Source organism: Mesocricetus auratus, unplaced genomic scaffold (genome assembly GCF_017639785.1).
Source record: "Mesocricetus auratus isolate SY011 unplaced genomic scaffold, BCM_Maur_2.0 Super-Scaffold_100003, whole genome shotgun sequence".
NCBI classification, from domain to species: Eukaryota; Metazoa; Chordata; class Mammalia; order Rodentia; family Cricetidae; genus Mesocricetus; species Mesocricetus auratus.
In genome coordinates, this window is record NW_024429188.1 from 119,109,386 (window position 1) to 119,128,454 (window position 19,069).

The following is a 19,069-nucleotide window of genomic DNA, read 5'->3' on the forward strand; positions in this document are numbered from 1 at the left end:
GATTTGCTTTTTCCCTTCTTTATTTCTCATGATTCTTAGATTTTGTGATTTTTTATTTTCAAGATAGTTTATTTTCAAAATGGGTCACAACATTAGCTTTTGGTCCACTCTGCCAAATGTACAAGCTACAAATGCTTGCTCAGTAGCTGAGGGGCACACATTAGTATCATGTCTGAAAAGTGATAAAAGTCCATAGAAAACAAATATTCAAAGTTTCCATAGGAACACAGGTAAGTGTGACCCATCTCCTCGCCTTCCATACTGCATATTACAAAGACATTCCAAAACTAGCAGTAATTAAGTTAAATGGTCCCCCCAAATCCCTTAATTCAAGCTAAATTTGCAGGTAAGAACTACAAGAATAGCATCTACATATTGATACTAGCAGAAGCACAGGCTGCTGAGTGATGGTTCATCCCACTCTCCTGGGCACAAGACATGGGCAGAGTGCCAGCATCCTGCTCCTCCACTTCTGGTGGGAAGCCATGATCTGCTTCATGAGCTGCCACATTGGCCTCGACATCACATAGTAGACAGAAGGCCTCTGGAACCCGTTGAAAGTAGACACAGCAGCAACAGTGTATGCACCCATGTTTTCAAAGAGCATCCAATCACCCACATGTATTTCAGGCAGGTTACAGCGCTCAACGATCCGGTCAAGGCCATCACACGTTGGTCCCCAGATGCTGGATGGGTAATACTTCTCATCTGGCTTGGGTCTCTTCGGCAGCAGGGGCTTCACATGGGCATGATCATAAAGAATGCAGTTAAATGACTCATACACTCCGTCATCCAGGCAATACACGAAGGTTTGCTCACTGGACTCATCTTCATCATCAGAGCCCATCTGCTCCTTCCCTGATTTTTTTGGCAATGATGTTGACTGCCAGTGTGAAAGCTGAGGCGACATAGTATCTGCCTGGCTCAGCTATAACTCTCACTCCAGAGTCTGACGGGAAGTACTTGTCCAGAGCTGGATTGATAACACTGGTGATCTCTTCAAATTTAAGCTCTGTATTCCTCAGATCCAGGAAAACCACCACCAATATCAAGCAGATACATGCTGAAACCAACTTCTGTCCCCATGTCAAAGACACAGCGGGCATCCCTCAGGGCCTGGAAGAAGGTCTCAGGATCACTACATCCACTACCCACGTGGAAGCTGACACTGATGACATCGATATTTAGCTCTTTTGCCTGTTCCAAGAGAAGCCTGGTGGTTCTGAGTGTGGCACCAAACTTAACATTGAGGCGACAAACTGCTTTGGAATCGTCAGTGGCAATCCACAAAACCAACTTGGCCTTTGGATGTGCTCTGGCGACCTTCATCAACTCAACCTCACTGTCAAATGTCATCTCTGGACTCCACTACTGGCGACATACTTGATCTGAGACACTTGTTTACAAGGATTTGCATAGACGATTCTCTCAGGAGGCACCCCAAGCCCCTGAACCAACTGTATTTCAGTTTTGCTTGCCCAGTTAAAACCTGTCTCAATGGCGGCTAGGGTGTTCACTATGGCTCTGCTGCATAAAAGTGAGTGACCCAGGGGAGAGCTTTTAGCTATCTTAGGTGTTTCTTCAGAATGTCTCCAAGGTCTGCGACATAAAAAAAGCATCCTTGTCATCAGAGGAATAGACTTCATTAATTTTTTGGCTCAGAATGTCCTTGGCAGTAAAGCCTTCATCGAGGATATGGCAGTCAAGCTCTTCCTTATTGAAGCTGTTTATGGCTCTCGGTTTGTCTACAAAAAACAAAAACAAACAAACAAAAAACAGAACAACAACAACAACAAAAAAACCCTAGAGATGGGATTCAATTATTGCCTGCTCCTCCCAAGGTACGCTATCCAAGAACTCCAGAACTGTCTCCTTGGAGCAGTGGAAGTGTCCTCACAGCACACAGATGCTGCTGGCTAGCCCCATGGAGACGCCACCGCGGCCCAACCCCAAGGAGCTCCGGGCCTCTAGCCGCCGCCATTGAGTCAGCCGCCTCGTCGAGCTCGCCACAGACGCCAGCCCGAGGTGGCGCCGAGCTGCTGGCTGAGGGCAGACAGCGGTGGCCACTGCAGGGACTGACCTTGTGGGGTTTCTTTTTAGATTTATTTATTATGCACAAAATTTGCTGTCTGCATGTAACCCTGCAGGCCAGAAGAGGGCACCAGATCTCATTACAGATGGTTGTGAGCCACCATGTGGTTGTTGGAATTGAACTCAGGACCCCTAGAAGAGCAGTCAGTGCTCTTAACCACTGAGCCATCTTTCCAGCCCAGATTTTGTTTTTTTTATAGTGACCCAAATATTTTGAAAATCCCTCTCATACCTTCTTATTAACTTATCTTTGTCTTTGTTGTAATATTCCAATTCTTTCATTCTATTTTCCAGCTCATTCATTCATTCATTCTTTCATTCATTCTATTGGTGAGACTTTCCATAAGAGCTTTTTATTTGACTTAGAGTTTTTAATTTCTAGAATTTCAGGTTGGTTTTACTTCAGTATTTCTATTGCCTCCTTGAATTATTCTTTTATATATTTTTTCATTCAGCTATCTGAATTCTCTTGGGATTTGTTCAGGAATTTATATCTCCTTTGATCTTTTTGAGCACATTTGTAATCATTTAAAATATTTGTAATTTTATCTAATTCACTCTTGTGGGAAATGAGAACAAAATACAGATGTTTCTCTTAAAGGGTTAAATAAGAAAAAGTTCTACTTAAATAAAATAAAGAAGTCACCTGGCAGAAATTCACATTCCTTTATGGTCAGCACTTCTTGAAATCAAAGTATGCACTCAAGTTTCATTTCTCTCTAGAAACTGCAGCACTACATATTAGCTAGTTGTGTGAGAATGTGAGGCTGAGCTCTGAATACTCAAAATGAGAAACACCCTTTGCATTAGGAACAAAAACCCAGCAAGATCCCCTATTGCTTGCTTGATTTAGCATGATTACATATCCTTCTACCAAATAAAACATTTTGCCTTGCCCGAAATACTTTATATTATATGGTCATTCCTTTTTAAATTTAAATTAGAAACATGCATGCTTCAAATGGCAATCCCAGCTCCCCCCTTCTCTATCCCAGCCGCACCCTCACCACCACCCCCAGCCCAATCCCCACATCTTTCCCCAGGGAGGGTGAGGGCCTCCTTGGGGGGATCTCCAAAGTATGTCATTTCATCCAGGGCAGGGCCTAGGCCCTTCCCCATGTGTCCAGGCTGAGAGAGCATCCCTCTATTTGGAATGGGCTCCCAAAGATCATTCATAAACCTTGTTAAACACGGATCTACTACCCAAGGCCCCAGTGATTTCTGTGGCCTCCTCACTGGCACTATATTCATGGAGTTTGGATCAGTCCCCTGTTGGCCTCTCAGGCATCAGTCTGGGGTTCAAGAGCTCCCCCTTGTCCAGTCAGCTGTCTTTGTGGGTTTCACCATCATGGTCTTGACCCCTTTGCTCATCACTCCTCCATCTCTGTCGCTGGGTTCCAGGGGTCAGTGCAGTGTTTATTTGTGGGTATCTGTCTCTGCTTCCATCAGTCACTGGATGAAGGTTCTAGGATGGCATATAAGGTAGTCATCAACCTTACCATCAAGGAGGGAAATTAATGTAGTCTTTCCACGGTTACTTAGTTTTCCAGTTGGTGTTATCCTTGTAGATCTCTTGAAATCTCACTGGTGTCAGCTCTCTCCTCAAGCCTATAATGACTCAATCTATTATGGTATCTCTCTCATCCTGGTCTCCTCTATTCTTACCTCGACTCAACCTTCCTGCTCCCCTATGCCTTCTTCTCCCCTCCTCTTATCCCCCTGTCTTTTTCCTGATCCCCCCCCCCCCCCGTGTTCCCAATCTGCTCAGGAGATCTCGCCTCTTTCCACTTCTCTGGGATATAATGCATCTCTCTTGGGAAACTCCCTGTTTCCCAGACTCACTGGCCCTGTGATTGTAGGCTGACACTCTCCCCTGATCCATATCTAAAATCCATATATGAGTGAGTACATACCATGTTTGTCTTTTTGTGACTGGGTTACCTCACTCAGGATGGTTTCCTCTAGCGCCATCCATTTGCCTGCAACTTTCAAGATTCCATTGTTTTTTTTTCCGCTGAATAGTACGCCATTGTGTAAATGTACCACATTTTCTCTATCCACTCTTCAGTTGTGGGGCTTCAAGGTTGCTTCCAGGATCTAGCTATTACAGATAATGCTGCTATGAACATAGTGGGACAGAAATCCTTGTTGTATGAATGGGCATCTTTTGGCTATATGCCTAAGAGTGGAATTGCTGGGTCTTGTAGACTGATTCCCATTTTCCTGAGGAATCTCCATACTGATTTCCAAAGTGGCTGTACAAGTTTGCACTCCCACCAGCAGTGGAGGAGTGTTCCCCTTTCTCCACATCCTCTCCAGCATAAGCTGTCATTGGTGTTTTTGATTTCAGCCATTCTGACAGGAGTAAGATGATATCTCAGGGTTGTTTTGATTTGCATTTCCCTAATGGATAATGATGTTGAGCACTTTCTCAAGTGTGTCTCAGCCATTTTAAACTCCTCTACTGAGAATTCTCTATTTAGTTCAGTCCCCCACTTTTTAATTGTGTCTGTTGGTGTTTTACAGATTAGCTTCTTGATTTCTTTGTAAATTTTGGAGATCAGCCCTCTGTCAGATGTGGGGTTAGTGAATATCTTTTCCCATTCTGTTGGCTGCCTTTGTGTCTTGCTGACTGTGTCCTTTGCCTTACAGAAGCTACTCAATTTCAGGAAGTCCCATTTATTAATTGTCCATCTCAGTGTTTGTGCTACTGGTGTTATGTTCAGGAAGCAGTCTACTGTACCAATTTGTTCAAGGGTAACTCCCAGTTTCTCTTCTAACAGGTTCAGTGTGGTTGGATTTATGTTGAGGTCTTTTATCCATTTGGATTTAAGTTTTGTGCATGGCAACAGGCATGGATCTATCTGCAGTCTTCTACACGCCAATATCCAGCTATGCCAGCACCATTTGTTGAAGATGCTATCTTTTTTCCATTGTATAATTTTAGCTTCTTTGTCGAAAATCAGCTGTTCATAGGTTTGTGGATTAATCTTGGATGTTGCTTTGTTAAACTCTAATTTTAAAGCATGGTGGTCTGATAAGATACATGGAGTTATTAAAATTATTTTACCTGTTGAGGTTTGCTATGTTGCCAAGTATGTGGTCAATTTTTGAGAAGGTTCCATGTGGCACTGAGAAGAACGTATATTCTTTTGTGTTTGGATGGAATGTTCTTTAGATGTCTGTCAAACCTAATTGGTCATAACTTCTATTAGTTCTTTGTTTCTTTGTTAAGTTTCTGTCTTTTAGTCCTGTCTAGTGGTGAGAGTGGGCTGTTGAAGTCTCCCACTACAAGTGTGTGAGGTTTTATGTGTGGTTTGAGCTTTAGTAATGTTTCTTTTAAGAATGTGGATGCCTTTGTATTTGGGGCATAGATGTTCAGAATCAAGACTTCATCTTGGTGGATTTTTCCTGTGATGAATATGAAATGACCTCCTTCATCTCTTTTGATTGATTTCAGTTTAAAGTCTAGTTTGCTAGATATTAAGATTGCTACCCCTGCTTGTTTCTTGGGACCATTTGATTGGAAATTCTTTTCCCAACCCTTTACTCCGAGGTAATGTCTGTCTTTGAGGTTGAGGTATGTTTCTTGTATGCAGCAGAAGGATGGGATGGGTTCTGTCTTCAAATCCATTGTGACAGCCTGTGCCTTTTTATGGGCAAGTTAAGACCATTAATATTGAGGGATATTAATTACCTTTGATTGTTAGTTCTCGTTTGATTTGGAATGGTAGTTCTTGGTGGAATTGTATGTGGATTTCCACCCCTTTTCTCTTTTGGGTGTTTGTAAAATGGGAGTATCTATTTTCTATGTTTTTCTGGTTGTAGTTAACTTCCTTGGAGTTGAGTTTTCCTTCCAGAACTTTCTGTAGGGCTGGGTTAGTGGCTACGTATTGCTTAAATCTGGTTTTGTCATGGAATATCTTGTTTTCTCCATATATAATGATTGAAAGCTTTGCTGGGTATAGTAGTCTGGGCTGGCATCCTTGGTCTCTTAGTGTTGGTAGAATATCTATCCAGGACCTTCTGGCTTTCAGATTTTCCATGGAGATGTCAGGTGTGATTCTGATAGGTTTGCCTTTATATGTTATTTGACCTTATTTCCTTAGCTGCTCTAAGTATTCTTTCTTTATTCTGTATATTTGGGGTCTTGATTATTATGTGGCAAGGGGACTTTTTGCGATCCACTCTACTTGGTGTTCTGTAAGCTTCTTGTACCTACATTGGTATGTCTTTCTTTAGGTTGGGAACGTTTTCTTCTATGATTTTGTTGAATATGTTTTCTGTACCTTTGAGTTGGATTTCTTCACTTTCTTCTATACCTATTATTCTTGGCTTTGGTCTTTTCAAGGTGTCCCATATTTCCTTGATATTTTGTGTTAGGGATTTTTTGGACTTAAGATTTGCTTCCGTCGATGAATCTATTTCTCCTAGTGTGTCTTCAACACCTGAGATTCTCTCTTCCATCTCTTGTATTCTATTGGTTATGCTTGCATCTGTTGTACCTGATCGTTTCCCCAGATTTTCTATTTTCAGCATTCCTTCAGACTGTTTTTTTTGTCTCCATGTCAGCTTTAAACCCTTGCACTGTTTGAATTGTTTGTTGTAATTTTTGCTTTGTGTTTTCCTCCCTTTCTTGCATTTGTTGGATTTTTTGGTTTGTTTTTTCTTCTATTTCTTGCATTTTTGGTTAGTTTTTTTCTTCCATTTCTTTAAGGGATTTTCTCACATCCTCTTTGAGGGCCTCTATCATTTTCATGAAGCTGTTTTAAAGGTCATTCCCTTCTGCTTCATCTGCATTGGGGTGTTCAGGTCTTACTGGTGTAGAATCTCTAGACTCTGGTGGTGTCATATTTGATTTTCTGTTGCTGAGTGTGTTCTTATATTGCCTCTTCCCCATCACTTCTTCCAGTGGGTGTAGAAATGAGCCTCTTCCTCTCTTATGTGTAGGCAACCAGGGTTCCCTTTTGGTGGGTATAAGCAAATCCAATATTCTCTGGCCTCTGATGTCTTTCCTTTGCCCTCTGCCCTGAGTGCGGGCAGAAGTGGACCAGCTGTCTCTGCAGGCTCCTGGTCGCTTGGTTGTCCATCTGGGGGGAGTCAACCTGACTGCTGTGCTCAAGCCAGGGGATCCCAAAGAGGATATTGTCATTTCTTGAAAGCCCAACCGCATTTCTTACATTTCTTCAGCGGAGGCTGCTAATGTGGAATTAGTGATTTTTGTAGGCATTATGTTGCCTTGGTTTTCATTGCTCTTTTATACTTGTAAAATTTATACATCTCAGATAATTCTGTTAGATTCGTTTTCTCCTGTATTAGGTCAATTAAAGTATTTGCAATGTGTAAGTGGAGCTAGGTTGTGATAGAGTCAAGGTAAGTGCATTTGTAAGTTGTATCCTCAGTCCAGGAGCTCAGGATACATTTTGTAACATGCATATTACTCCTGGAATATTAATAATAGAATATTAACTGCAGGAGCAAGCTCAGATGCTGGATATGCCCACTAGGCAAATGTCATAGTAAGCAGTTAACAAATCTGGTCACTTAAACTTTAGAAACAATACAGAGACATCCTGTCTCGTATAATAAAAATAAATAAATAAAAAACTTTAGAAACTATTTGTAAATAAATTTAAAATGATAACATGATATGCAGTAGGCTTTTCTTTTCTAAGATTAGGAATGAGAGGGAAGTAAGAGTAAGGATTAGTATTAAATCAGCTTTGCAAAACATCATGTGGGAAATGTACCTGGGAGGCGAAACTTGGGATACTGCTGGCTCCACAGATCTTAAATATTCTTTTTTGGGGGGGTTATTTTAAGGATTTATAATATTTGTATTGATTATTCAGGAATTTTACATCATGGCACCCCATTTCATCCACCTCCCCGCCTCCTAAGTCCACACTCCAAACTTTTGACCTCCCCCAAAGAATAAAACCCAATTTGTGGGGATAGGGTGGGAGTAGGATAGGGATGGGGCACAGGTGGGGGTTGTCACAGAAGCCTTCCATGTCCCACTTTCTCAATTGTGAGTTTGCAGTCATCAATACAGCATGAACCATAGATAAACTCATAGGCTCTGGCATCAGCACATGCCCTGGATATCAGCATGGTCTCCAGTGGCAGTATAGACCATGTATGCTAACATGGCCCTCTGCCACAGCACAAGCTAAGTACATCAACATGACCTAAGACAGCAGCACAGACCATGGATATTCACCTGATCCTTAGTGGTAACTGTTATGCCCAAGTCTCAAAGACCCCCCAAAGACCACCAAGGAGATAGACTCACCGAACTGCAAAAGCAAGATTTATTGTTCAGTCCCACTGTGATAGGGACCTCGTCTAGTTAGCTGATTCAGCAGCCACCAGAGGATGTGCCTTCCTAGTCTACTGCTGTGGTAATTAAAAGCACAAACCACAGGGTTATATTAGTGGGTGGTGAGAGGTGTTGGGAGAGGTACAGGTCGATTGGTGACAATCAAGGGAATACTTGTTTGCCAGTTATTCTCATTGGCTGTTGCTGGGAACATTCTGTGGTTTCTGAGGTTTTGTTTCTTGCAGGTGGCTTGGTATACACAGCTTCCAGGAACTAAGTATCCTGGAGGCTAAGGGAGATGGTTTGGTCTGTCCTGGAGTCCCTTTGTGAAATATGCTGAGTCAGAGACCTTCATGTCTTTTCTGCAGCCTGTCATGGCTGCTAAAGCAGGGGGCTGGTCCCTTCAGTAACATGGGCTACAGACTTAAATATGACCCCATAGCCTCAGCAGAACCATAGACCCCAACATGGTCCTCTGTAGCAGCATGGTCATGGACATCAACATGGGTTCAGGCAGCAGCATTATTTGAAATATTCTTAAAACTATTGGGAAGGTATCCTATTGGTGGTATTTTCTGTCCAACCTTGTCCCACAGCTGTTTAGTCCCAAATAAACACACAGAGGCTTATATTAATTATAAACTGTTTGGCTGATGGCTCAGGCTTTTTATTGGCTAGCTTTCTATTAATTATTAACCAATTTCTATTAATCTGGGTATCTCTACATGGTCTTGACTTACCAGAGAATGCCCGGGCATCCTACCTTCCCAGTTGCACGGCATCTCTAAGACACCTCCTGCTACCTTTCTCTATACCTGTTTGGATTTCCCACCTGGCTACATCCTGCCTGTCCTTTGCCTGAAACAGCTTTATTCATCAACCAAAAAGAGTAACATTTATTCACAGCATTCAGATGGACATTCCCCATCATCTCCTCTTTTCTGTCTAGATAAAAAGGAGGGTTTTAACATTAACATAGCAAAATTATATATAACAAAACAGCTATTAAGCAAGAACTATTGTTCATAATATTTAGTCCATTAGCATTTGGCAAAATTTAAAGACAACATTCTGTCCTATCTTTGTGAGATTAAAGTTTTATCTGTAACTTATCTTTTATCATAACTATGGTAAACTGTAACCATAACTATCTGTCTTCAACTCCATCAAAGACCCTAGAAGGATAATATATAAACTCTAGGATTGACAGAGACATCTCGCTTCCTGGACATTCAACCAAAGTTCATCTGTAACATTGGGCATCCATCTTCTTCCCATGGGACAAAGTGTCTGGCAGACTTTTTAATGAAGTTGGAAATGTGAAGATCTGTTCTGTCTTGTACTGTCAAGGTTTGTCAGTTGCTTTCTTCTGTAAAGCAGGAACCCTGAAGGACCATCCTGTCTCTTGGTAAGTTTATCAGTCATTTTCCTTTGTAACCTGCTTGTCCAGTTTGGACAGTATGCTTACTGTCAGTATGCTTAAAGGCCAGTTCTTTGTTCGATAGGCCAGTTTTGTCACATGGAAGGCAAACTCCACAACAAGTTTGTTGCTGGAGTTTCTTGTCCTGTCTGGTCCCACAGCTTTTTTGCCCCAAATAAACACATGGACACTTTATTAGTTATAAATCTGTTGGCCAATAGCTAGGGCTTCTTACTGACTACCTCTGTCTTAATTATTAACCCATTCCCATAAATCTATGTATTTCTACATGGCCTTATCATACCAGAGAATGACTGGCACATCCTATCCTCCTTATCTCTACATGGCATTTCCCTGCCCTTCTCCCCTGCATTCTCCTGGTCTGGTAGCCCTGCCTATGCTCTGACTGACTATTGGCCAATCAGTGTTTTATTCATCAATACATAAGAGTAACATATATACAGCAAAACATCCCCCATCACAAGTTTCTTTGATGCCCATCTTTCTCTCTGACGTAATTAGTATTGCCAGGAATAGTTGTGTCTCTTTCTCATGAAAAACCCGAAGAAACATTTTTTATATATAAATTTTATTAAAATTAGAAGCAATCTTATTTTACATACCAATCTGAGTTCCCTGTCTCTCCCATCCTCTCATCCTCCCCAATGATCCCCCATCTCATCTCCCATCCACTTCCCTGGGAGGGTGAGACCTTCCATGAGGGATCATTAAAATCTGTCAAGTAGTTTGGGGCAGGTCCTTGGCCGTCCCTGTGTATCTAGGCTAAGAGAGTATCCCTCCATGGGAAATGGGCTCCCGAAATCTGTTCCTGCACTAGCAATACATCCTGGTTCCACTGCCAGAGGCCCCATAGATTGCTCAGTGCTCCTAACTGACACCCACGTTCAGGGGGCGTGGTTTGGTCCTATATTGGTTCCCAAGCTGTCATACTGGGTTCCATGAGTTCCTACTTGCTTAGGTCAGCTGTTTCTGTGGATTTTCCCAGTGTGGTCTTGACTCCTTTGTTCCTCACTCCACCCTCTCTGAAACTGGATTCCAGGACTTTGGCTCAGTGCTTGGCTGTTGATCTCTGCTTCTGCTTCCATCAACTACTGGATGAAGGCTCTAGGATGGCATTTAAGGTAGTCATCAATCTCATTATAGGGAAAGGGGATTTTAGGAAGCCTCTCTACTATTGCTTAGGGTCCTAGTTGGGGGTCATCCTTTTGGATCTCTGTTTAATTCCCTAGTGTCAGATTTCTCTTTAAACCTATAGTGGCTCCCTCTATGGATGTGTCTCTTTTCTCGCTCTCCTCTATTCCTCTCCCCACTCAATCTTTCTGATCCCTCATGTTCTCCTCTCCCTCCTCTTTATCCTACCTCCCTCCCCCTCTCCCCATACTCCGCATTTGTTCAAGGACTCTTGTCTCTGCTTCACTGGGGGACTGTGTATGTCTCTCTTATGATCCTCCTTGTTTCCTAACTTGTAACGTGCAGCCTTCCCACCAGCCTGGTTCCAGAGCTGCATCAATTCCCAAATAAACACACAGGAGGCTATATTAATTATGAAGCTGTTGGCCATTTGTTTGTTTCTTACTGGGTAGCTCTGACTTAAGTATTTACTCCATAATTGTTAATCTAAGTATTTCTCTTACCAGGAAAGGGATCCGGACCCCTTACTCCTATGGCAGCTACATCATGGTTCCCTGTGTTTCTCTTTCCCAGAATCCTTCTCGACTTCTAGTCCCACATATCTTGCTTCCCTATTGGCCAACAGTGCTTTATTGACATATACACAGGACTTCCCCATCACTAACTTGTCTGGAGGTATGGATTTTATGCTGGTAATCATTTTCATTATGTTTAGAATCCATATATGAGTTAGTAATACTATGTTTGTCTTTCTGTGACTGATTTACCTTACTTAGGATGGTTTCTTTTAGTTAAATACATTTGTCTGTAAATTTCAAGATTCTGTTGTTGTTTTTTTTCTGCTGAGTAGTACTCCATTGTGTAAATGTACCATATATTCTTTATCCATTCTTTGATTGAGGGACATCTAGGCTGTTTCCAAGATCAATAAATAATATTGATATGAGCATAATTGAGCAAATGTCCTTGTAGTGTGAATGTGCCTCCTTTGGGTATATACCCAACAGTGGTATTGCAGGGTCTTGGGATAGGGTTGATCCCTAAATTTCTGAGAAATCGCCATACTGATTTTCACAGTGGCTGCACAAGTTTGCGATCCCACCAGCAATGAAGGAGTGTTCCCCTTTCTCCACATCCTCTCCAGCATAAGCTGTCATTGGTGTTTTTGATCTTAGCCATTCTGATTGGTGTAAGGTAGACACTCAGACTGGTTTTGATTTTCATTTCTCTAATGAATAAGTATGTTGAGCATTTCCTTAAGTGTCTTTCTGCCATTTGAGATTGTTTTGTTGAGAATTCTGTTTAGATCTGTTCCCCATCTTTAATTGGATTATTTGGTAGTTTGATTTCTAGTTTCTAGAGTTCTTTATATATTTTGGAGATCATCCCTGTGTCAGATGTGGGGTTGGTGAAGATCTTTTCCTATTCTGTAGGGAGCCGTTTTGTCTTTTTGACCATGTTCTTTGATTTACAGAAGCTTCTCAGTTTCAGGCAGTCTCATTTATTAATTGTTGCTCTCAGAGTCTATGCTACTGATGATCTATTCATGAAGTGTTCTCTTGTGCCTATGCATCCAAATGTATTTCCCACTTTCTCTTCTAAGAGGCTCAGTGTGGATGGACTTAAAGTGAGGTCTTTGGTCCATTTGGACTTGAGTTTTGTGCATGGCCATAGATATGGATCTATTTGCATTCTTCTACATGTTGACAGCCAGTTATAACAGCACCATTTGTTGAATATGTTTTCTTTTTTCCATTTTATATTTTTAGAATCTTTGTCAAAAATTAGGTGTTCATAGGTGTGTGGGTTGATATTGGGGCCTTCGATTCAATTCCATTGGTCCACCTGTCTGTTTTTTACTCCAATGCCAAGCTGTTTTCACTACTACAGCTCTATAGTAGAGGGATGGTGATGCCCACAGATCATCTTTTATTGTACAGGATTGTTTTGGCTACCGTGGGTTTTTTTCCAGATGAAGTTGTGTATTGTGTTTTCAAGGTCTGTGAAGAATTGTGCTGGGATTTTGAGAAGGATTGCATTGAATCTGTAGATTGCTTTTGGTAGGATTGCCATTTTGACTTTCTTGATCCTACCTATCCAAGAACATGGGAGATCTTCCCATCTTCTTATATCTTCTTTATTTATTATATTTAATTAAGTTTTATTTATATTAAAAACAATGTTATTTTACATACCAATCCCAGTTCCCTCTCCCTCCCAGCCTCCCATTTCCCCCACCAGATCAGCTCCCCATCCCACCCCCATCCACTCCTCAGAGAGAGTGAGCCTCCCATGGGGGAATAATCAAAGACTGTCACATCAATTGGGCAGGATCTAGGCCCTCCCCTTTGTATCTAGACTGTTTTCTTTATGTAGGCACTTAGTGCTACATACTTCCCTCTTAGCACTGCTTTCTTTACCCAGGAGTGATTCAATTGAAGATTGTTCAATTTCTATGAGTTTGTAGATTTTCTAAATTAGTGCTGTTGGTTTCTAACTTTAAGCCATGGTGATCTGATAAGATACAGCGGGTTATTCCATTTTTTATCTGTTGAGCTTTGCTTTACTATCAAATATAGGGTCAATTTTATAGAGGGTTCCGTGATATGCTGAGAAGAAATTATATTCTTTTGTTTGTGGGTAGAATGTTCTATAGATGCCTGTTAAGTCCATTTGAATCATGATATTTGTTAGTTCTATTATTTATCTGTTAAGTTTCTATCTGGCAGTCCTGTCTATTGGTGTGTGGGGTTTGGTTTGTAATTTAAGCTTTAGTAATGTTTCTTTTACAAATGTGGGTGCTGTTGGATTTGGGGCATAGATGTTCAGATTTGCAATTTCTTCTTGATTTTTTTCTGTGATGAATATGAAATGCCATTCTTTATCTTTTTTATTGATTTTAGTTTGAAGTCTATTTTGTTAGATATTAGGATATCTACGGTAGCTTATTTCTTAGGTACATTTGATTGGAAAATCTTTTCCCAACCCTTTACTCTGAGGTAATGTCTGTCTTTGAGGTTGAGGTGTGTTTCTTGTATGCAGCAGAAGGATGGATCCTGGTTTTGTATCCACTCTGTTAGCTTGTGTCTTTTTATAGTAGAATTGAATCCATTGATATTGAGAGATATTAATGGCCAGTGATTGTTAATTCCTGTTACTTTTTGGTGGTATCATTCATATGTTTCCTTTCTTTGAGGTTTGCTGGTATGAGGTTATATGTTGCCTGTGTTTTCATGGATGCAGCTAGCTTCCTTGGGTTGGAGTTTTCCTTCTACACCTTTCCATAGGGTTGAATTTATGGGTAGGTATTTTTTAAATCTGTTTTTTCCATGGAATATCTTGTTTTCTTTGCCTAAAGTGATTGAAAGCGTTGGTAGGTATAGCAGTCTGGGCTGGTATCCATGGCCTCTTAGTGTCTGCATAATGCCTGTCCAGGACCTTCTGACTTTCATTGTCTCCATTGAGAAGTCAGTTGTAATTCTGATAGGTTTGCCTTCATATGTTATTTGTTCTTTTTCCTTTGCAGCTGTTAATATTCTTTCTTTATTCTGTATGTTTTGCATTTTGATTATTGTATGGTGAGAGGACTTTTTTTTGACTCAGTCTATTTGGTGTTCTGTCAGCTTCTTGTATCTTCATATGTATGTACTTCTTTAGGTTTATTGTATGATTTTGTTGAATATATTTTCTGTGACTTTGATTTGGTATTTTTCTCCTTCCTCTATCCCTATTATTCTTAGGTTTTATCTTTTTTGTGGTGTCCCACATTTCCTGGATGTTTTGTGTTAAGAATTTGTTGGATTTAACACTTTTTTGATCAATGAATCTATTTCTTCTATCATATTTTCAACTCCTGAGATTCTGTCTTCCATCTTTTGTATTCTTTTGGTTATGCTTGCATCTGTATTTCCTGTTTGTTTCCCAGATTTTCAAATTCCAGAATTTCCTCAGTTTGTGTTTTCTTTATTGCTTCTATTTCAATTTTCAAGTCTTGAAGTGTTTCACATGTTTTTTTTTTCTTCTTTTGGCTTTTAAAAAGAGATTTATTGATTTCTTCTGAATTTTTGTTTGTCTTTTACTCCATTTCTTTAAGGGAATTTTTACATTTCATTTTTAAGAGTCTCTGTTATCTTCATAAAGTTAAATTTAAGGTCATTTTCTTCTGTTCCTTCTGGGTTAGGAAATTCAGGCCTTCCTTTTATAGGACCACTACATTTTGGTGTTGCTATATTGCTCTTTAGGCTGTTGAATGTATTCTTGCATTGGCTCCTTTCCATTACTTCCTCCAATTGGTACAGGCTCTTGGTCCAATCCTTGAGGTGGATGTCTGTGTCTCAGGAATCTTCCCTTGGACTGATCGTCGCAGTTGCTGTCTCTGTGTTAGGGAGGTTCTTTTGGTCCACTCTGTATGGTTGCTGTCTGTGTCTTGGGGAGCCACTGAGGTCAAGGTGGGATGGGTAGGTTTGGGGGTGGAGTGAAACTTGTAGATTGTAGGGTTTGATGGGGTGGTACTAGAGCAGTCTGCCTGCAGGAGGCTTGCCAGTGACTTCTAGCTGAGCTGGGTGGGGAGGGGCTATATCACTTTTACATATGCTCACAGAACTCTAAGTCAGCATACCACAAAGATACTTGCACATCCATGTTTATTGCTGCACTATTCACTATAGCCACTGTGGTTGAATGAAAACGGCCCCCATAGGCTTATATGGAGCAGCATTATTTGAAAAGTGTGTTGGAGGATATGTGTCACTGAAGGTGGATTTTGAGGTTTCAGAAGGTTAAGCCATGTCTAGTGGCTCATTTCCTCTTTCTGCTGCCTGTTGATCCAGATGTAGAACTTTTGGATTCTTCTCTAGTACCATGTCTGCCTGCATGCTGCCATGCTTCCACCATGATGATAATGGATTAAATCACTGAAGCTGTAAGCTAGCACTAATTAAATGTTTTCCTTTATAAGAGTTGTCATTATTAGGATGTCTCTTCACAGGAATAGAAACCATAAATAAGGCAGAAGTTGGTACCAGGGACTGGGGTATGTTGTGATAGGCCTGACCATGCTTTTGTTTGGAGGAATGTGGACTTTGGGTCTTTAGATTAGGAGAGCAGTTGAATGCTGTAAGGCAACTCAATGGGTCATACTAGTAGATCTTGGAAGACAGTAGTGCTAAGAGTGATTTGAACTGTAGGGGTCCAACTCAAGATGTTTCAGAGAAGAAGAATATTAGTATGTAGCATAGAGATAGTTTTTGTGATATTTTGGCAAAGAATGTGGCTGCTCTCTGCCCTTGTTAAAAAATCTGCCTGAGGCTAAACTAAAGAGTTATGTATTAACACCTTTGGCAGAGAAGATTTCCAGACAGCCTAGTATTAATTGTATTGGTTGGTTATTAATGGCCACACCTACACACATCTATAATGAAAGGAAGCAAGTTGAGCAAGAAAAAAAATACAAAATGTGCAGTTTGAGGAGAAAAGGAGCACTAGAAAATGCAATGGAGTCAAGTCCAGTGCTTGTGGATATTAAAAGTTTAAAGAAAAAGCCTGAAGTTAAACGGAATAAAGGGAGTTGGGACATTAGGGAAAGACTCCACTCAGCTAAGATTCCAACCTATGACAAAGAAAAGCTTAGGACTGGTTATGGTGGCACACATGTTTAATCCCCGCACTCTGGAGGCAGAGGCAGGCGCATCTCTGAGTTGGAGGCCAGCCTGGTCTACAGATCAAGTTCCAGGACATTCAAGCTTAGGCAGTAAAGAAAATTAATTTTCTCCATTTTGGAGTGGTAATTTATATTCTGTGTCATAATATGTTGGAAGCACATGATCTGCTTTTTGTTTTGATTTTATAGGGAGTTACAGTTAAGAGATTGCATGAGTCTCAGAAGAGACCTCAAACTTTGGACTTTTAGGCAAGTTTGAGACTGTTACAGACTATGGGAACTTTTGAAATTGGAACTAAAAGCATTTTGCATTATTAATATGACTAGAAGCCTACTGGTGGCCATGGAGTTGAATGTGGTGGTCCCATAGGACCATAGGGAGTGACACTATTGGGAGCTGTGGCCTTGTGGGACTGGGTGTAGCTTTGTTTTAGGAAGTGTATCACTAGGGAGTAGGCACTGAGTTCTCAAATGCTCAAGCCAGGTCTTGTGTGACATTCACTTCCTGCTGCTTGTGGATCAAGATGTAGGAATCTCAGTTCCTTCTCCAGCACCTTGCTTGCCTTCATGCTGCCATGTCCTGCTCCTGCCATGATAATGTACTAACCCTCTGAAAATGTAAGTAAGTCCCAATTAAATGTTTTCCTTTATTAGAGTTGCTATGATCATGATGTCTCTTCACAGCAATAGAAACCCTAGAACACTACTTCATAATGAGAAAAAGCACATGACATACTTTCAACATACAATGGCACAGAATATCTTATTCTAATATAACTCATTTGTTTTCTTTTTTGAGTCAGGGTCTGTATATATAGCCCTGAATGTCCTGGAAACCTCTATGTAGACTGTGAACTCACCAAGATCTGGCTTCCTCTCCCTCCCAGGTGTTGGGATTAAAGGCATGCACTAATGCACTACCACACTCAGTTTCTAATAGAAGTGCTTAAATATCTAAATTTTCTACCAAACATTGCTTCTTTTCTAATCCTTTTTCTTCCTTTTTATTATATTTTTATTTTTTAATACAATCTCATTTTACATACTGAACCCAATTCCTTCTACCTTCTGCCCTCCAACCTCCCCCACCATCTCCTCATCCCACTCCCCCCATCCGCTCCCCAGAGAGGGTGAAGCATCCCATGGGGAATCAAAAACGTCTGTCACATCATTTGAGGCAGGACCTACACACCCCCACCCCCCATCTAGGCTCAACAAGGTATTCCTCCATAGGAAATGGACTCCTCAAAAAAGCCAGTTCATACACTAGGGATAAATACTTGTTCTCAAGCATTGCTTCTTCACCTTCAAAATTGTGTATTCCAAGAAGCTGGTCTATACCACCTGCTTGTATCTGTGGTGGGGCCAAGCCATGGGCTTGACCTTTGCACTTTCTTCCATGCTATGTGTGACCCTCCACCTCCTGGGCTGTCTCCTCAGGGCAAAAGGCACCATAGCAGAGGTAAGGTCCCTACCCAACTCTACCCTGTGTGGGGCAAACCATCATCCAGAAGCACAGCCAGCTCAGACTACAGGTTGATGGAAGGAAAGCTAAACCATCATGGCTTCGTGTAGCGCCAGGGAAGTAAGGCCCACCTCTGACTTTCCTGCTCCACACAGGAACCCCTTAGCCCTGCTTCCCATTGTGTGGAGCATGGCCTGTAAGGGTGCCCTAAGAGAACAGACCTGAGCTACAGAGGCAGAAACTGTTGCCATGGGGTGGAACAAGTGACTCATGGGAGGTTCAACATTCACCATGCCCTCCTCTCCCACAGCGCTGGCAGCACCTGACCCAGCCTATCTGAGGCCTCCACCACTTGGAATACAGAGCTCAGGATGCAGATGTCAGGGGCCTGACCACCCTGACTCCAGTGTCTGAGAGCAGCAAGGTTGTCGTGGTGGAGAGTGTCATGTGACAGGCACCCCCAGCTCATATCACCAGCTCATCCTTTGGTAGCCATAGCAGCCCCTGCTTTAGCCTCTGCCCTTGCCTCCAGGGGGCCTGCCTTTCCTTGACAGTTTGGGGGTCTGCCTGGGTGGGGGCGGGGAGAAGCACCATGAGTGCTAACAAAAATAACTTTTTCCATTTTAATAAAATGCCAAAAATATCACAACCCACCAAAAATAGATGCCTCTCCCCCTTGCCACCATAGAAAGTTCATCCTCATATTCCCAAGCTTTACCTCTTGTTCCTCTTTTCAGTGTACCCCCCAAATAAAGAACATTGTCAAAAAGGAATTCGAGGCTTTTTGATATAACTGGGGTCCATCTAGATGATTCTATAGAGGAAAAAATGGGATGTAGTAGGTTAAAAATGAAAAGTTTTGCCATTAAGCTCTTTCTTGTATTTTGTATTCTCCCTTTGAATCTGTTCTGGTCACCATCATCTCCAGATTGAACAGGACTTTTATACTTCTACAGAGAA

General features: G+C 41.4%; 1 pseudogene; it reads right to left on the bottom strand.

The window, feature by feature from the left end:
• Positions 1-368: 368 nt before the first annotated feature.
• On the bottom strand, positions 369-9,195 carry LOC101833487 (annotated as a pseudogene).
• Positions 9,196-19,069: the final 9,874 nt, after the last annotated feature.